This window comes from Ranitomeya imitator, chromosome 3, assembly GCF_032444005.1.
Source record: "Ranitomeya imitator isolate aRanImi1 chromosome 3, aRanImi1.pri, whole genome shotgun sequence".
Lineage (NCBI taxonomy): Eukaryota > Metazoa > Chordata > Amphibia > Anura > Dendrobatidae > Ranitomeya > Ranitomeya imitator.
The window spans coordinates 631512665-631533233 of record NC_091284.1 but is presented as its reverse complement, the minus strand read 5'-3'; the positions used below and the strand labels follow the sequence as shown (position 1 = coordinate 631533233).

General features: G+C 40.4%; 1 protein-coding gene across 1 annotated transcript in view; it reads left to right on the top strand.

Annotated features, from left to right (window-relative positions):
- Positions 1–20569, top strand: part of TDRD3 (tudor domain containing 3) — a 517375-nt gene that overhangs the window by 481413 nt on the left and 15393 nt on the right. The gene's annotated exons all lie outside the window — the stretch shown is intronic.

Here is a 20569-nt window from a genome sequence, read left to right as displayed (position 1 = left end):
GAAGAGGGAATCAATATCACCATTACACACTGAACGGGAAACCACTGGGTAAATCTGACAGGGAGAAGGACTTGGGGATCCTAGTTAATGATAAACTTACCTGGAGCAGCCAGTGCCAGGCAGCAGCTGCCAAGGCAAACAGGATCATGGGGTGCATTAAAAGAGGTCTGGATACACATGATGAGAGCATTATACTGCCTCTGTACAAATCCCTAGTTAGACCGCACATGGAGTACTGTGTCCAGTTTTGGGCACCGGTGCTCAGGAAGGATATAATGGAACTAGAGAGAGTACAAAGGAGGGCAACAAAATTAATAAAGGGGATGGGAGAACTACAATACCCAGATAGATTAGCGAAATTAGGATTATTTAGTCTAGAAAAAAGACGACTGAGGGGCGATCTAATAACCGTGTATAAGTTTATAAGGGGACAATACAAATATCTCGCTGAGGAACTGTTTATACCAAGGAAGGTGACGGGCACAAGGGGGCATTCTTTGCGTCTGGAGGAGAGAAGGTTTTTCCACCAACATAGAAGAGGATTCTTTACTGTTAGGGCAGTGAGAATCTGGAATTGCTTGCCTGAGGAGGTGGTGATGGCGAACTCAGTCGAGGGGTTCAAGAGAGGCCTGGATGTCTTCCTGGAGCAGAACAATATTGTATCATACAATTATTAGGTTCTGTAGAAGGACGTAGATCTGGGTATTTATTATGATGGAATATAGGCTGAACTGGATGGACAAATGTCTTTTTTCGGCCTTACTAACTATGTTACTATGTTACTATAATATGTCTTTTGAGCGGGCGTTTCTGAATGCGGCAATACCAAAAATGTGTATTTTTACCTTTTTTATTGTTTATCTTGAATGAGGCAAAAAGGGGGTGATTTGAACTTTGATATTTTTTTTTATATTTAAAACTTTTTTTTTTTTACTTTTTACTTGCCTCAATACCTGAAGCTGCGATCTTTTGTTCATCTGCTATGAACACCAGCCACGGGATGATTCTCATAGCAAATCTGCAATGACAAGCACGGGGGTTTCCTGCAAACCCTCGATTGTCATGGCAACCTATCAGCGCCATGCGATCATGTGACAAGCGCCAATGGGCATGGTTTGTGACTCGCTTCCAGCGCGCTCCTGTTAAGTGCCGATGTCAGACATTGACAGCAGCATTTAACTTGTTAAAAGCCGCGGGTGGATCGCGATTCCACCCACGACTGTTAGTGGCACATGACAGCTGATCAGATCAGCTGATGCGAGCATAGCTTAGACAGCTGATCTGATCAGATTAGAAGAAGCGGGCTTAAATCAAGGGAAGCGACCTGTAAATGGGTTAACCTGCAGATTGACCCAATATCTGCAGGTCGTTTAGGTACATGACAGGTTCTCTTTAAGTAGCCTGATTGATAGATCATTGTCTGATTTTCATGCCTAGTTCTTGCCCTCACACAGATAGTGAACGATCAATCAAGTTAAAGAAGCTGGTGTTGGGCAAGGTAACAATCTCAGGAGGCAGAGAATCATTACCTGCTTTGTCATGCTTAGATCACTCAACCTCATTTGCATATGCATTAAAATGCTAATTCCTCAGGAATGCAGCAACAGATGTAAGATATAAGGTGTAGATGCATTTACATTTCAAAGACCTGCGTGCCCAAATATGTGGTTTGAGTGTTTGACTTCACTGATATCCAATAATAATAATAATCTTTATTTTTATATAGCGCTAACATAAACCGCAGCGCTTTACAGTTTGCACACATTATCATCGCTGTCCTCGTTGGGGCTCACAATCTAAATTTCCTATCAGTATGTCTTTGGAATGTGGGAGGAAACCGGAGTACCCAGAGGAAACCCGTGCAAACAAGGAGAGAACATACAAACTCCTTGCAGATGTTGTCCTTGGTGGGATTTGAACCCAGGACTCCAGCACTGCAAGGCTGCAGTGCTAAGCACTGAGCCACCGTGCTGCCTTTAAAACATCAGTCACTGATAACACAACTGGTACATATGACAATTATAGTGATTGATATGATTTTCAAAAACTCACAGATGTTGCCTATCATATTTCAGGGAAAAAAAGTTACATTTCACAATGATCTATGGACCAGAAAAATGTTGGCACCAATGAGTTCTTCTCTGTTATAGAGGACATTTGACTTGATTTTTAAATTTAAGTTGAGTAATTGGGGCTGCTCCACTGATTCTTGAATGTTTTTTGATGTGTGCCCCTGTGTTGCACAGTTATGGCTCCTAAGGATGCAATTTTTCCCTTTGGAAAATTGGGAGTATACATTCTGTCATAGAGGAGAAAAATCAACTGCTTACAGAGTAGTTTTGTGGTACATGCCCAGTTAGTTGCAGGGAAAATTTTGCATCATTATTGAAGGGAGGTATAACTATGAAACAAAGCTTGAACCTGACAGCTGATATGTTTATGATACATCATACACTTACTGTAGGTTTTCAGCCATGTATGTTTGACCTTGAAATGCTGTGGTATTTCAGGAAAAAACAAGGGGATCATTTAGTAGACTAGTCAGACAGGCGGGTCCCTGACTACTTCTTCCCACCATCCACTTTAGGGCGGCAGGTAGGGGAAAGCTGCCAGAACCTGCCTGTCTGACGAGTCTCCTGTGCAGGTCAGTCCCCAGCGGCTTTCCTCTGCGTGCCATCCTAAAGTGGGTGTGGGAAGAAGCTGTCAGGGGGTACCTGCCTGTCTAACTCCTTTAACATCTTCCCACCATGTCAAATTATCATTTTTCTCCTTCTTCCAAGGGTCAGTACTTTTCATTTTTTCTTCTTGATAGAAACAATGACAGCTTGGTTTTGCGGGGCGAGATTAAGTTCGGAGGGATGCCATTTATTTTATTATACATTGTAATGGAAAATGCAAACAATTCCCAGTGCACACACTCATACACCACAGAACACAATTTCCACATCATTTTTTGAGCTTTGTTTATGCTGCATACTTTTATTTTTATATTTTAGTAGCAGATAATTTTGTTTTTGAATGCATTCATAAAAAGGCAGTGATGACAAATGTGTTTGTTTTGTATTATATCTATATTAATAATGTAAAAGGAGGGTGATTAAAATGTTTTATTGGGCTTTTCTTATTTTAATATTTTTAAAAAGCATTTTTAGTCCCGTTGGGAGACTTGAACTTGCTGTCATCTGAAGTCGTATTTTGTATACTACATGTGGAGAAACTGGGTCAGTGGGTGCTCTCTACTGCTTGGCTGGCTGTCTTTAGCAAGACTGCATGGACCAGGGCTCATACCACTGAACGCCCGCTCTATCTCCCGGTGGGCAATATACTACACAGACAGCACAGGGTTAAGGTAAAGCAATGCGGCAATACTTTATTGAACCACAACACACAATAGCAAACAGAACATTCCCAGCAATTACCCCAACATAGTGCAACATAGGATCTCACTCTTCCGTTATCTTGCCTGGATAATGGTAGATGTTATATTAGAGCTCCCAGGGATGCTATTCCACCTGTGATATACACACAGAGAAGAGATATCGACAAGCGGAGGGAGATGACAGAGAACAGTCCATAGAGTCAGTACAAGGTCAAAAGCCAGTTGACACGAGAGTCACCACCTGACTTATCCGACCATCTCCATGGAACCAGGCAACCAGCGGGTCCCAAACCTGGCTTTCTCCAAACATATCCTTGGTCCAGAGATGGTCACTGGATCACATCTGTGTTCTTTCAACCGGAGCCGAAAACCCCTAGGTTGTTTCCTATAGAATCATAGATCTGTGTCCCTCATGATGGTGCCATGATAAATTGGCTGCAGTCCTGTCTCTTGTCCGTTGGGTGGTTTGCAGAATGTCCGGCTGGTAGCTCTGTGTTACTTCAGATCTAATGATGTGAACTCTGAGTCTTTTTATACCCAAGGCGTGTCAGCTATTTTTATAATTACCCAGTGTTCTTCAGTCCAACATCAAGATAAGGTAAACAATGGTGATGATATCAAGTAGCACTACTTGACCATTCAATCTATTTGCACAGTCTTTCCCTCTCTGCTTTAGAAGTCAACAAGCTGGTTCCAGAATTCAATGCACAATTAGCAATTAGCATATCAGCACACATCAATAAACAAAGATAAACACACACTATGTACAAGTCACTATTACAGACTTACACAGTATGTTAAATACGAAGACCCAAAAGAGCATAGTAGAACCAAAAACAATCAGCTTCAAAAAAAATCACAGTAATCCGCAAGTGCTAATAAAAAGATGTAAAAAACAGGGTATTTGGTTGATATGTTTTTTGCAAAAAATGTATACTAAGCTGCTCCACCAAACGTCAAGGTATACCCATATCAGAGCAGTCCTAACTGATGTATGCAATCCCTATCTGATGTATTTAAAAACCTGATCATCTATTTATTACCTGTGTGAACAGGGTTCAGAGAGGAAAAGTCCATGTGGACATGCTGAGTGGAACAGCTTTTGTGCAGATAGCCCAAGAGGAGTGGTGGGTAACTCCCTAGTCTTGTAGACACAAGAGAACAATTATGGAAACAAGAACACATGGGCTACTTGCACAGTGAACAAGTCTGTAGGAACATGCTCACACACTACCAAGAAACTTGAAGGCACAAAAGAGCATAGTAGAACCAAAAACACTCAGTTTCAAAAAATCACAGTAATCCGCAAGTTCTTGTAAAAAGATGTAAAAAACAGGGTATTTGGTTGATATGTTTTTTGCAAAAAATGTATACTAAGCTGCTCCACTAAACGTCAAGGTATACCCATATCAGAGCATTTAACAGTATGTTAAATAGTATATCAGTTTGCAAGTCTGTCTTCTTGACCCACCAGACATAAACACTTAAGTCCACAAGCCAATATAGAGATAAAAAGTCAGTTCTTATTGGTTTGCAAAAACATACCGTATTTTCTGGCGTATAAGACGACCCCCAACTGTTCCATATAAAATATGGAATTTGGGATATGCCCGCCGTATAAGACGGGGGTCATCTTATACGCCCAGTCATCTTATTCGGCGTGTGATTCCCAGGGTCTGGAGGAGAGGAGACTCTCCTTCAGGCCCTGGGTCCATATTCATGTAAAAAATAAAGAATAAAAATAAAAAACATGGATATACTCATCCTCGGACGGGCCCTGGCTCACAGCGCTGCTAGCGTCTCCCTCCGTTCCTTAGAATGCGGTGAGTGAAGGACCTTCGATGACGTCGCGGTCACATGAGCGCCACAACAAATGAAACAAATGAACATATAATTTGCTAGCAAAATCGTGACCTTTCACCACAGTATGAGTTGGGAGCATGCCAGTGAATGCACCATGTGATTTCACCTTAAAATGTAGGTACCGTATGTTCTGTTGGAGAAGCCTCCTTTACCCCTTTTCCTAATATGGCTTACTGTAATGTATTTTCTGTGAAGTGGTTTAGGAGAACAGGAGGGGAGTGTCCGATACTGCTGTGGTTTCATTTTCCTTCCCCTCATTGCTCCAAGAAATAGATCTAAATTGTAAATGTTCAGAATCAATTAACCACATGGATTGTACTCTGTAAAGAACGTGAAAAGTATGAAAGCTTATTTGGTTTTGAAAGTCTGAGACATTTGTGGATATGGGAAGGTGCACACTTTTTCATTTTTTTTTCTTGCTCTGCACTCTCCTAAAATAAATGTTTTCCAATTTTTTATTCTAGAACACTGAGAATAAGTAGTGAAGCATTATTACTGTGTTGGAATCCTGTTGTGTGAACAGTAATTTGCTTTATTTTTCATTTACTTAACCAAACATTAGCCGCTCTGATCAATATTAATTTGTGTTAAGGTGTAATCTTTGGAATGTAAACAGAAAAATCGATGTGCTCGAATATATGTAATACACATCCACTCGCTTGCTATTATTCACCTAGTAGACATTTCTCATTAAACTAGGCACGTCTTGTGATTTCCTTTTATCCCACTGTCAGTAATGCAGGATTGTTACTTCAAATCAATTCTATTCCAACCCCCTTCCCAATCTTACTGACCCAATTGTCATAAATTATAATATTATTAAAAGGGTTACTCTGGGAATAGAAACAAAATAGAGGAAATGTCATTCTAAATAAATTCTAAATGCTTTTAATAAGCAAATCATGCTCGTTTTCTTCAGAGAAGTAATCTCTGTAGTACATTAAACTGGCTGCCATCTTATCAGAAACCATTTCTAGAATGTTAATAGTACAGGAGCCTGTAAGCATGTGCAGGACGAAACTACATTGCTGTAACCTGTAACTTATAGTATTACAGTTGTGCTCAAAGGTTTACATATCCCTGCCTGCAGAATTTTTGCTTTCTTGGCTCTTTTTTTAGAGAATTTGAATGATAAAAAAAACTTTCTCCCCTCATGGTTAGTGGTTGAGTGAAGCCATTTATTGTCTAAGTAAATGGTGGCCCGATTCTAACGCATCGGGTATTCTAGAATATGCATGTACGATACGATACGATACACTTTATTGATCCTGTGGGAAATTATGGTATCACAGCAACACAACTTAAATCATAAAAATCATAAAGGAATTACATAGTTGACATGACAGTGGAGTTGACAGAAGAACATTATACATTAGAATAGGGCATACACAACGAGTGAACTGAAATGTAGAGAAATAAGTAGACATTCACCTAATGTTATTGTTGTACATTCCCATAGCAGTTGGCACAAATGATTTCCTATATTTTTCCTTCTTACACCTCAGAAGTATTAGCCGGTTACTGAAGGTGCTCTTCTGTCTCATGAATAGCTCATATAATGGATGTGCATTATTGTTCATAATTGCCATACGCTTTTTCAGAGATCTTTTCTCCACTACCTCCCCAAAAGTGTCCAGCTTGCAGCCCACAGCAGAACTTGCCTTCTTAATAATCTTATTCAGCTTATTAGCATCAGAGGCCCGCACACTACTACCCCAGCACGTGATTGCAAAAAAGATGGCACTTGCCACTACAGATTGGTAGAACATTTCTAACATTTTGCTACACACATTAAAAGACCTCAGTTTCCTTAGGAAATACAATCTGCTCATCCCCTTCTTGTAGACAAACTCTGAGTGGCATCTCCAGTCCAGTTTGCTATCCAAATGGACCCCCAAATATTTGTACCTCTCCACCTGCTCTACCTCCTGACCAGCAATAGTGATCGGTAAGCATTCCATCTTTATCCTGCTATAGTTGGCCACCAACTCCTTGGTTTTCTTAACATTTAGTTGTAGATAGTTACCATTGCACCAATCCACAAAATTCTACACCACCTTTCTGTATTCCTCATCCCCCTGATCTCCCCTAATACATCCCACAACCACAGAGTCATCCGAAAATTTTTGAAGGTGGCAAAGTTCAGATTTATACTGAAAGTCTGAAGTATACAGTGTGAATAGAAAGGGCGCAAGCACCGTTCCCTGGGGGGCACCTACACTGCTCAATAATCTGCTTGACACCACTGCTCCCATCTGTACAAACTGTGGCCGATCAGATAGGTAGTCAGTTATCCAATTTCTCATCCCCTCCTCAACCTTCATATCAGTCATCTTTTTGTGTAGTAAAAATGGCTGCAGGGAGTTAAATGCACTTGAGAAATCGAAGAACATCGCTCGCACCATGGTACCGTCAGTCTCCAGAAATGAATGTACCCTATGTAACAGAGAAAGAATAGCATCATCCACCCCCAATCTATGTCGGTAGGCAAACTGAAGGGGATCGATAAAAGCATTGACCCTTGGTCTTAAGTGAGCAAGCACTAATCTTTCCAAGGCCTTCATAGCGTGAGATGTTAAGGCTACAGGACGATAGTCATTTAGGGTTGCAGGAGAAGAAGTCTTGGGTACCGGCACCAGACAGGAAGTTTTCCATAACACAGGTACCCTCTGTGTTTGTATACTTCCATTAAATAGGCGTGTAAAGACAGTACACAGCTGGTCTGCACAAACTTTAAGGACACGTGAGCTGAGTCCATCTGGTCCTGCTGCTTTACCAATGTTAAGTGACTTAAACTGCCTCCTCACATCATTTTCGGATACTCTAAAATTAGTCTGCTCATCCTTCAATATCGATGTTGCAGAATTTGCACCCAATTCCCATCCACTATCAGTTGGCAGTACACATGTACTGCTAAACCTGTTGAAATACTCATTCATCTCATTAGCCTTGTCCAGATTTCCACCATCATGTTCAGGCCTCACCTTAAGCCCAGTCAGTAATTTCATTCCTGACCAAACCTCCCTGGTATTATTGTGGGACAGTTTCTTTTCAAGTTTAATTCTGAAGGCTTCCTGGGCCTCCTTTATTTTATGCTTCAATTCATGCTGTATCATTTTAATTTCCTCTTTGTCACCTAATTTAAATGCCTTTTTTTCCTGTCCACATAGTATATTGCCCAGCGACGTAGTATATTGGCCAGTCACGTAGTATATTGGCCAGCCACGTAGTATATTGCCCAGCCACGTAGTATATTGCCCAGCCACGTAGTATATTGCCCAGTCACGTATTATTGTCTAACTACTGTGTTTTCTTTTTTAAAATCATAATGACAACCAAAAACATCCAAATGACCCTGATCAAAAGTTCACATACCCTGGTATTTTGGCCTGAAACATTACTTGCACAAGAGTTGACACAAATGTGTTTGAATGGCTACTAAAAGTAGCATCCTCACCTGTGACCTGTTTGCTTGTAATCAGTGTGTGGGCTTAAAAGCTGAGTGAGTTTCTGGGATCCAGACAGACTCTTGCATCTTTCATCCAGCCACTCATATTTCTTGATTGTGAGTCATGGGGAAAGCAAAATAATTGTCAAAAGGTAGTTGAACTGTATAAAATAGAAACGGGATACAAAAAGATATCCAAATAAAAAATCAGGGGCCCTGTAAAAACAAAACCATGGTCAGGTAGAAGAACAATAATGTCATCCACAGCTGCCAGGAAAATTGTTTGGCCTGCAAAGAAAAATTCACAAATAACATCAGCTGAAATACAAGACTCTCTGAAAACTAGGGATGTGGCTATTTCAAGATGCACAAAAAGGAGGCACATAAAGAAAAGTGGGCTGCATGGTCAAGTCGCCAGAAAAAAATCGATTACTGCGCAAATGCCACACAGTATCTCACCTACAATATGCAAAACAGCACAGAGGCAAGCCTCAAAACTTCTGGAACAAGGTAATTTGGAGTGATGAGACCAAAATTGAACTTTTTGGCCCCAACCATAACTGTTACATTTGGACAGAAGTCAACAAGGCCTATAATGAAAGGAACACCATTCCTATTGTAAAGCACGAACGTGGATCGTTGATGTTTTGGGGATGTGTGAGCTACAAAGGCACAGGAATCTTGGTCAAAGTTGAAGGAAAGATGAATGCAGCACGTTATCAGCAAATACTGGAGTCAAATTTGCACTCATTAGCCCGGAAGATGCGCATGGGACGTTCCAACATGACAACGATCCAAAACACAAGGCAAAGTCATTGGCTACAATGGCTGGTTCTGGAGTGGCCAACTCAGTCTCCTGACCTCAATGTCATTGAGCTAGTCTTGGGAGGTCTCAAGTGCGCAGTTCATTCTTGATAGCCCAGGAATTTACAGGAACTGGAGGCTTTTTGCCAAGAAGAGTGGGCAGCTTTACCATCTAAGAAAATAAAGAACCTCATCCACAACTACCACAAAAGACTTCAACCTGTATTTGATGTTAGAAGGGGCAATACACGGTATTAAGAAATGGAGTATGTTAACTTTTGATAAGGGTAATTTGGATGTTTTAGGTTTTTATTATGATATAAAAAGAGAAAACATAGTAGTTTGACAATAAATGGCTTCACCCAACCACTATCGGTGAGAGGAGAAAAAGAATTGGTGTTATCATTCATATTCACTGAAAAAAGGCCAAGAAAACAAAAATTCTGCCGGGGTATGTAAACTTTTGAGCACAACTGTACATCAGATAGACATGGTGGACAGCGGTGTGCATAGCCTCTTCTTACTGCAGCACTCCTGGTATCACCAATATTATAACCCCTGACAAAAATTATGGAATCACTGGCCTTGTAGGATGTTCATTCAGTTGTTTAATTTTGTAGAAAAAAAGCAGATCATGGCACAAAACTAAAGTAATTTCAAATGGCAACTTTCTGGCTTTAAGAAACACTAAAAGAAATCAAGAACAAAAAATGGGATAGTCAGTAATGGTTACTTGTTTTAACCAAGCATAGGGGAAAAATTATGGAATCACTTAATTCTGAGGAAAAAATTATTGAATCACCCTGTAAATTTTCATACACAAAAATAACACCTGCATCAATTTAGATCTGCTCGTTAGTCTGCATCTAAAAAGGAGTGATCACACCTTGGAGAGCTGTTGCACCAAGTGGACTGACATGAATCATGGCTCCAACACTAGAGATGTCAATTGAAACAAAGCAGAGGATTATCAAACTTTTAAAAGAGGGTAAATCATCATGCAATGTTGCAAAAGATGTTGGTTGTTCACAGTCAGCTGTGTCTATAATCTGGACCAAATGCAAACAATATGGGAAGGTTGTTAAACGCAAACATACTGGTAGACCAAGGAAGACATCAAAGCGTCAAGACCGGAAACGTAAAGCACTATGTCTCCAAAACAGGAAATGCACAACAAAACAAATGAGGAACGAATGGGTGGAAACTGGAGTCAACATCTGTGACCGAACTGTAAGAAACCACCTAAAAGAAATGGGATTTATATACAGAATACAGAATATATACATATTATATACAGAATACAGAAAAGCTAAATGAAAGCCATCATTAACTCCTAAACAGAAAAAACAAGGTTACAATGGACTAAGGAAAAGCAATCGTGGACTGTGGATGACTGGATGAAAGTCATATTCAGTGATGAATCGCGAATCTGCATTGGGCAAGGTGATGATGCTGGAACTTTTGTTTGGTGCCGTTCCAATGAGATTTATAAAGATGGCTGCCTAAAGAGAACATGCAAATTTCCACAGTCATTGATGATATGGGGCTGCATGTCAGGTAAAGGCACTGGGGAGATGGATGCCATTACATCTTCAATAAATGCACAAGTTTATGCTGATATTTTGGACAGTTTTCTTATCCCATCAATTGAAAGGATGTTTGTGGATGATTAAATCATGTTTCAAGAAGATAATTCATCCTGCCATAGAGCAAAAACTGTGCAAACATTCCTTGAAAAAAGACACATAAGGTCAATGTCATGGCCTGCAAATAGTCCGGATCTCAATCCAATTGAAAATGTTTGGTGGAAGTTGAAGAAAATGGTCCGTGACAAGGCTACAACCTGCAAAGCTGATCTGGCACCAGCAATCAGAGAAAGTTGGAGCCAGATTGATGAAGAGTGCTGTTTGGCACTCCTTAAGTCCATGCCTCAGAGACTGCAAGCTGTTATAAAAGCCAGAAGTGGTGCTACAAAATGCTAGTAATGTTTTGGAGTGTTTTTTTCTTTGTTTTTTTTTTTTTCATGATTCCATAATTTTTTCCTCAGAATTGAGTGATTCCATCATTTTTTCCCTATGCTTGGTTAAAAAAAGGAACCATTACTGACTACCACATTTTTTGTTCTTGATTTCTTTTAGTGTTTCTTAAAGCCTGAAAGTTGCCATTTGAAATGACTTTAGCTTTGTGCCATGTCTGTGATCTGCTTTTTTTCTACAAAATTAAACAACTGAACGAACATCCTCCAAGGCCGGTGATTCCATAATTTTTGCCATGGGTTGTACATCAGATAGACATGGTGGGCAGCAGTGTAAATAGCCTCTTCTTACCTCAGCACCCCTGGTTTCTCCAGTATTACATCAGATAGACATGATAGGCAGCAGTGTGAATAGCCTCTTCTTACCTCAGCACTCCTGATATCTACAGTATTACATCAGATAGATAGGGTGGACAGCAGTGTTACAGGCCTCTTTTTACCTCAGCACTTCTGGTATCTCCAGTATTACATCAGATAGACACAGTTGACAGCAGTATGAGTAGCATCTTTTTACCTCAGCATTCCGGTCATCTCCAGGATTACATCAGATAGACAGGGTGGGCAGCAATGTGACTAGCCTCTTCTTACCTCAGCACTCCTGGTATCTCCAGTGTTACATCAGATAGACTGTGTGGGCAGCAGTGTGATTAGCCTCTTATCTCAGCACTCCTACTATCTCCAGTATTACATCAGATAGACAGGGTGGGCAGCAGTGTGAATAGCCTCCTCTTACCTCAGCACTCCTGATATCTCCAGTATTATATCAGATAGACATGGTGGGCAGCAGTGTGACTAGCCTCTTCTTAAACCAGCACTCCTGGTATCTACAGTATTACATCAGATAGATAGGGTGGACAGCAGTGTCACAGGCCTCTTCTTACCTCAGCACTTCTGGTATCTCCAGTATTACATCAGATAGACACAGTTGACAGCAGTGTGATTAGCATCTTTTTACCTCAGCACTCCTGTCATCTCCAGGATTATGTCAGATAGACAGGGTGGGCAGCAATGTGAATAGCCTCTTCTTACCGCAGCACTCCTAGTATCTCCAGTATTACATCAGAAAGACTGTGTGGGCAGCAGTGTAATTAGCCTCTTATCTCAGCACTCCTACTATCTCCAGTATTACATCAGATAGACAGGGTGGGCTGCATTTTGAATATTCTTTTCTTGCCTCAGAACTAGGGATGGGCAGAGCGGCAGAAGTTCTGATACCTGACCAAAACTTTATTTCAAAGTTTGGCTCGTGTACTAGAACAGTACCCCAACTTCAACGAGAAGTTCTCTCTCTCTCTACCTCTGTCTATCTCTCTCTATGTCTTTCTCTCTATCTCCGATCATTACTACAGATTTCTGGGGGAAAGTCGGTGTTAGTCTTCTAGCAAGTACGAACACCGAGCTCGTAAGTTCAGGTTCGCTCATCTCTACTCAGTATAGTATCACCTGTTATCTCTAGTATTAAATCAGAAGCACAAGGTTGACAACAGTGTGAGCAGCTTCTTACCTTATTACCCTTGTTAGCTCTAGTATTAAATCAAAAAGATATGCTTGTCAGCAGTATAACCAACTTCTTATCTCAGCACCACTGGTATCGCCACTATTAGATCTTATAGACAGGGTGAACAGGAGACTAAGCAGCTTCTTCTTACTTCAGTACCGCTGGTATCTCCAGTATTAGATCAGAAAGTGTGGGCAGGGATGACCAACAGTGTGAGCAGCTTCTTCTTACCTTGCTAGCTCCAGTCTTCAGTCAGAAAGACATGCTTTTTAGCAATGTGAACAACTTCTTATCTTAGCTAGCAAAAGAAAAAAGCAGGATGCACTCACCAATCTTCAAAGTAGCAAATTTTATTGAGTCTTCACAATTAAAACTTTATGGCCGGGGGAGAAGAAAAGGAGCTCGTGCGAGCAGGGGAGACGACGGCCGTTTCGCACGGTCCTTGCGCTTCAACGGGTCTGCATGAGTGAACATGCCCTCACTCATGCAGACCCGTTGAAGCGCAAGGACCGCGCGAAACGGCCGTCGTCTCCCCTGCTCGCACGAGCTCCTTTTCTTCTCCCCCGGCCATGAAGTTTTAATTGTGAATTTGCTACTTTGAAGATTGGTGAGTGCATCCTGCTTTTTTCTTTTGCTACCTGGGACACATATGTTATTTCATGGTTTTGCACCCGATATCTTTTTGCCATGGCTTTTGCTGACATGATATAGCTTTCTAGTACCGGCTTTCCTGAAGATTATGGATTTAGTTGGGGCAGTGCTGTCCATATGCTATTTTCTCTCTTTTATTCGTTTCTTATCTTAGCACCACTGGTATATCCAGTATTAGATCTTATAGATAATGTGGACAGCAGTGTGAGCAGCCTTCTTTCTTCAGCGTTCCTGTTATCTCTTAAAGACACGGTGAACATCAGTGTAAGAAGCATCTTTTTGTCTCCCCAAACCAGTTATCTCCAGTATTGTATCAGAAACACAGGGTGGACAACAGAGTGAGCATCTTCTTCTTACCTCCACACCACTGGTATCTCCAGTATTATATCAGAAAGACATGGTGGACAGCAGTGTAACCATCATCTTTTCTTGTCTTCACACCAATGGCGCACAAGCTCACAGGCTGTTGTCCTATTAACATTCTAGGACAGGTGTTTTTAGGCCATTGTTTGTTTGCTTTTTAAATTAGGGAAGTTGTAGAGACTTATAATTTTGTAACATTTTGGTCCACTTGAAGTATAAATAATTGTTCAGTCAAAATAATAGCTTGATATGCTTTGTTATTCTACTAAAAGATTTGTGATTTTTGATGTTGTAGGATGTCCCTAAGCTGGCTTGTTCTTGTGCTACCATGTTATAATTCTTGTCCCTATTTATTTATTCTTTACACTCATTAAGGCAGGGGTGGTGAATCTTTTTTCTGCCAAGGGCTATTTGGATATTTATACCATCATTTGGGGGCCGTACGAACTCCACCAACAAAGTACATCCTGACTCTGGCACTGGTTTCATGACGTAATCTTTCATTGCATGCCCTTCAGTGTTCATTAGTGAACACTGCATGTGTGTGCTAACAGAGCAAGAAGAAATTAATGAGCTGGTTGTAATCAAAATACACCTCCCTGCCAAAGAATGTGGTCCCTGAGACTCTTCTCGGGGGCCTGATAAAAGGTCATCGAGGGCCGTAAATGGCCCTGGGGCCTGAAGGTCCCCAACCCTGCATTAAGGGATTATTCGATAAAAATGATTGCCTAGTGATTTTGTTGTAAGAAACACTAAAGCACTAAATTATTCCTGCTTCCGAAGATGTACCAATCCCCCAGTCTGAACCTCCGTAACATGGCAGCTCAATAACCTGGCAGCTCAATAACCCAGCAGCCCAGTAACCCGGCAGCTCAGTAACCTGACATAGGATGTTCTGTCCCTGTTCGAGCTACAGGAAACATCCTGTCATGTGTTTGATGGCTGCTTTCTTCTCTCATCATCCCATTATGCAACTACAAGTAGCTCATGATTGCTAGCTTACACGTCAATTTATCTTTACAGCACTATATATGCATTTGTTAACCATACTATAAATCAAGCTAATAGATTTGCCAATAGCTATATACACTAGATTATTTGTTCTTAAAACAGGGATTCTTAGGAGGCTAATATACCATGTACTTGATGGCAGTATGTATAATTACTGCTACCGTAAGTTATTTCTAAGCACAGGTTGGCTGACCCAGTATTACTCTGAACTATAGAAGGGATGGAGCGTGACCAGAGGAAAGCTCTAATAATATCCACATCTCACTATTCTTGCTTCTTCATACTGCTGTGGTTGATGTATATTAATTCCAAAAGTTGTCAAAATAAATGTAGTATTGATTTGTGTTTCCTTGAGTAATCATCACTATTGTTAACTGACAGGTTGGAGTGTATATATTTTCTAATGATTTAGATGGAAAAGGGAATTCTGCTAGTCAGATGCATTCTCAGGCATTTTACCTTTTATTTTTCCATGGTTATGTTTTAGCAAAGTTATTTGGAAGGTTCTCGGATAAAAGTGCAAATAACCCACCACATTGAATTCTTTTTATACTAGTACTCTTGATAATTTTCCATCAGCAGTGCCCTTTCTACAAGCTAAGGCTTGATGTACATATTATGGTTACAAGGTAACAAAACCGTATTCAAGCCAATAGAATATAGATACAGAATAAAGTATCTAAAGGCAAAGGCGAGACAAAGCAAACGTAATGACTGTTCGTATCCGCATATTATCTCCCTAGAAATACAACATTTATCTGCAAAATCTTTTTTTTTTTTGCATTTGTGATTGCTATTATTTATTATAAATCTATATAAAAACACCACTGATCAGTCTTTCCTGGAAAATGCATTAACATTATCGTAAATTATACTTTGAAATAGGAAAAAAAAGACTTATAAAGTACAAAATGTACCGTAATTTATGTTCTGTAGGTACATTTTTTTATTAATATAGAGAGTAATGAAATATTCACTTTTACAAGTATCACTTGAAGAAATTGACCCCACTTTTTAACGTTTTCTTTTATGGTTCCTGTTTAATAACTTTGGTCGTGGCCTGTTATTTAGAAGTCTAACGCTTTGTAGTCATACACTCTCAAAAACCATCATCCAGAAGGTTGACCTGATCAACGTTCTCCTCGCTTTATTCTTTACAAGTAGGATTAGTCATTTCAACTGCACAGATTCAATGAAATCGAATTCACGAATAAATATGCAGTTTTTGCGATCCAGCATGAGTTTGTCAAAACAATGAGCTGCATGGAGATCTTTATTCTAGATGTGCGAAATCAGCAGGGTGCAGTAGATTGGTCAGTCATGGGGACTCCTGTAAAATTAGAATGGAAGTGAAGTTGAAAGTCAACTACTCCCTGTTGAGTACTAACTTGTAATAGCTGTTTGCTAAATTGCTTATATCTGTAATAATCTGTATAATCATTGCAAGAATGCAGTGAGACAAGGGCAGTAATTCCTTTGATAATAAAGTCTCCTCATCAATCCTGTTCGTGGACCATTGACTATAATTGTTTGCTCTCTGGCTTTGAATCTTAGGTACTCTCCAGTGGAACAGAGAGCTTTGTCGTGTCACAAGTGTCTATCGACAATATTCACTGAAGAGTTTGGTGTATAATGGAAGCAAAAAAAACTATATATAAATTTACGGTAGTAGAGTGATGTGCGGCAGAAGAACTGCATTCAGTTTGTGGTGAATATAATGCACTTTTTCTTCTTCTTGCAATATAGTCCGTAAAATTCCTCCAAATAATATGACTTGATAGAATCCCAAAATATAATCTCGGCACAAAAAATGTTAATACGGCTGTTATTTTTTTTAGATAAAAAATGTTACTATTTTTGGTCTTGAGAAAATCCACAATAATTTGCACTCGTGTCAGACACTGAGAATTTCAGGAATAATGGATGACAAGATAATGGATCTCAGTATGTGTTTTTGTTCCTTGTTGCATAATTTTTTTCCCCTGAGGATTGACGTGTTTCTATTGAATTCTACAATTGTATTTATAGTGTATAATGTTATGAGGTCACCGCACACCACTTTTTCTCTTGGGTAATCTGTGGGGGACAATACTGTCACTGTGGATCCATACAGTCCCGTATGCAGGGGTGTCCAACTGCATTCCTCGAGGGCCGCAAACCATTCGTGTTTTCAAGATTTCCTTAGCTTTGCACAAGGTGCTGTAATCATTATGTGTGTAGGTGATTAAATTATTACCTGTGCAGTACAGGGAAATCCTGAAAACATGACCTGTTTGCAGCCCTTGAGGATTGCAGTTTGACACCTCTGCCGTATAGTATTCATCATCTCGGGGCTCACAGTAATGTGCATGTGACATGATAAGAAGAATGGTGCAAAACCAGCCTTGTCTTAGACGGTTGCCTCTGCAATTGAAAAATCTAGAATACAATAACGTCTGTGAACCTGGTGTCAGATTCTATGGAAGAAATAGACACTGTACAAACACCTTTAGGGTATGTGCACACATTCCGGATTATTCGTGGATTTTTTGCGTTTTTTGCGTGTTTTTTCGGTGGCTTTCTGCGGCAAAAACGCATAAAAACGCATACATTAAGCATCCCGTCATTTTTTATGATTTCCGCAATTTTTGTGCACATGTGTTTTTTTCCGCAAAAAAACGCATGCGGAAAAATACGCAGCATGTTCATTAATTTTGCGGATTTTAAGCGGATTTCCCACTATATTATAGCATTGGGAACATCCGGAAAAAAAAAGCAAAAAATTTGCACAAAATATGCGACAAAAACGCATGCAGAATTCCTGCGGAAAACCTCAGGATTTTCTCAGGAAATGTATGCATACTTTCCGGACGTGTGCACATAGCCTTAGACCTATTTGTACATCAGCAGGACTATGATTTGTTAAAGGGAACCTGTCAGCAGGATTGTGCACAGTAACCTACAGAAAGTGTCATGTCGGCGCAGTTATACTGATTAAAATGATACCTTGGTTGATGAAGTCCGTCTTCTGGTTATTCTTTAACCCTTTCCTGACATGCAACGTACATATACTGCTCTGCTGGAGGTGTGTTCCCGCAAAGAGGAGTATATGTACGGCGCTGCGATCGCACGGCCTCACGCTGAGCACCGCGACGGTCGTGTGCGAATGTCCGCTCTGTATGAGAGCTGACACCCCGCAGCAACTCCCACAATCGGTGCTAGCATTTAACCCCTCTGATGCCGCTGTCAGTAGTATCACTCAGACATGCTCCCTTTTTTTCTACAGTGAATAATTAATGCATAGCTAAAAGCATTGAGAAAAATTGTATGAAATAAAATGTTAGCTATCTATAGTCTTAATAACTAGAAAAAAGAACACTGGAACTAAAAGGTAATTACACATTGCTTTAATTATTGAGTAGCAAATTAGAAAAATATAGAAAAAATAATGACTTTCTTGCTAAATACACAATATCCTTGTATCTCAGAATTGGCACTAAAAATAGTAATAACTAACTTACTAAAATAGAATTATATAGCTGCCAATGACTGCTGAATTTGACAGCATTCAGTCTTTTTGGGTAGGAGTCTATCAGCGTGGCATACTTTCCCCACTCTTCCTTGCATTAGTGCTCCAAATCTGGTCTAAACTACCAGGCTGCAGTCAATATATGTGACTTCTGTGCTCGTCTAGTCGGATTGTGGCCAAGAGTATGCAAATCACATACTTGTGGTCATATGACCGCCCACGCCTGCTGGTGGCACAGAAGTCACATATAGTGACTGCAGACTTGTCGTTTTAGACCAGACAACCCCTTTAATAGCACATCAGCATGGGGGCACGTAATTTTTTGTATCCATCTGCGCCCCCATAGCATAATTCTGGGCTGCCAATGGGTTGTGATAGCAGTCAGAAGTCTGTTGAAGACCTTCGTGCCTGCCATCCCGCAGTGCCATTGAAACCCAGCCTGTGGTCAAGCTTTAAAGAAAACTGTGATTTTTACTATAACTGCAGTGTATAGTACAAGTAATTGGATGATGTTAAATACAGTGAAATGTTTAAAAAATTAACAAATATGAAAAATAAAGAAAACTTTTGATTCATGCTCTCTTCCCTCAATAAAAATTAGGAAAAAAAAAAACGTGATATCAACACATCTGTAAAAGTTTTATTTCTCAAAATATAAAATTGATCAACCTGATTGGTCAGCGCCAAAAGATTTCAAAACACCGAAATTGCGTTGTTTTTGTCTCCGCAAAAGAATGCAATGAGAAGCGTTCAAAATGTCATAGCTATAGAAATGTTGTCTCAACCTGCAAATAACGAGCTCTCCCAGAGAAGAGAATCATGATGCCAGGACATTTCTACCCCACAATATATGCCAGATAAACAATTCCCAAAAAACAGTGGCAGAATTCCATGTTTTTACCACAATTGGAGTTTTTTTTCCCATTTTACAATACACTGTGTGGTAAATGGAATGGTGTCTGTTATGGACCTGGTGGTTAGGAGCACCCGGAACGACCTGATGGTTAAACTCATACAGGACAAGCTCTGGGAAGTGGGAGCTCTGCTGACCTCAATCCCTAATCCTATCACACAACTAGAAATAGCCGTGGAGCGTACCTAACACTGCCTAGACGCCTCTTCACAGCCTAAGAGCTAACTAGCCCTAGAGATAGAAAATAAAGCCTACCTTGCCTCAGAGAAATTCCCCAAAGGAAAAGGCAGCCCCCCACATATATTGACTGTGAGATAAGATGGAAGTCACAAACACAGAAATGAAACAGGGTTCAGCAAAGGGAGGCCAGACTAACTAAACAGACAGAGGATAGGAATGGTATCTTTGCGGTCAGCACAAAAACTACAAAAAGACCACGCAGAGTGTGCAAAAAGACCTCCGCACCGACTCACGGTGCGGAGGTGCCACTCTGCATCCCAGAGCTTCCAGCTAGCAAGGCAAAATCGTAAAAGCAAGCTGGACAAGAAATCAATGAACAAATAATTAACTAGCAGGGACTTAGCTTCTGCTGGAGTAGACAGGTCACCAGAAAGATCCAAGAGCGAACTGAACCAGTACAAGAACATTGACAGCTGGCATGGAGTAACGATCTGAGTGGAGTTAAATAGATCAGCCAGCCAAAGGATAAACTAAGTCACCTGTGGAAGGAACCTCAGAAGCAGCAGCACCACTCACAGCCACCAGAGGGAGTCCATGGACAGAACTCGCCAAAGTACCATTCATGACCACAGGAGGGAGTTCGATAACAGAATTCACAACAGGTGTCACTCAAAAGTACAACTCGTCCAGTAAAACAAGCCCTCCTATATCTATATGGACATAAATCTAAAAAATGCTGTGGATTTTGAAGGGGTATGGGCAGGTAAAATAGCAAAACACTAAAACTGAAATGAGCTACTTGGGAAAGGGGAAATAGACATACAACACATACACCTTTCCAAAGATAAGAGGGATTGTGGAATCCAAGTAAGGGTATGTGCACACGTTGCGGATTCTCTGCGTATCCACAGCGTTT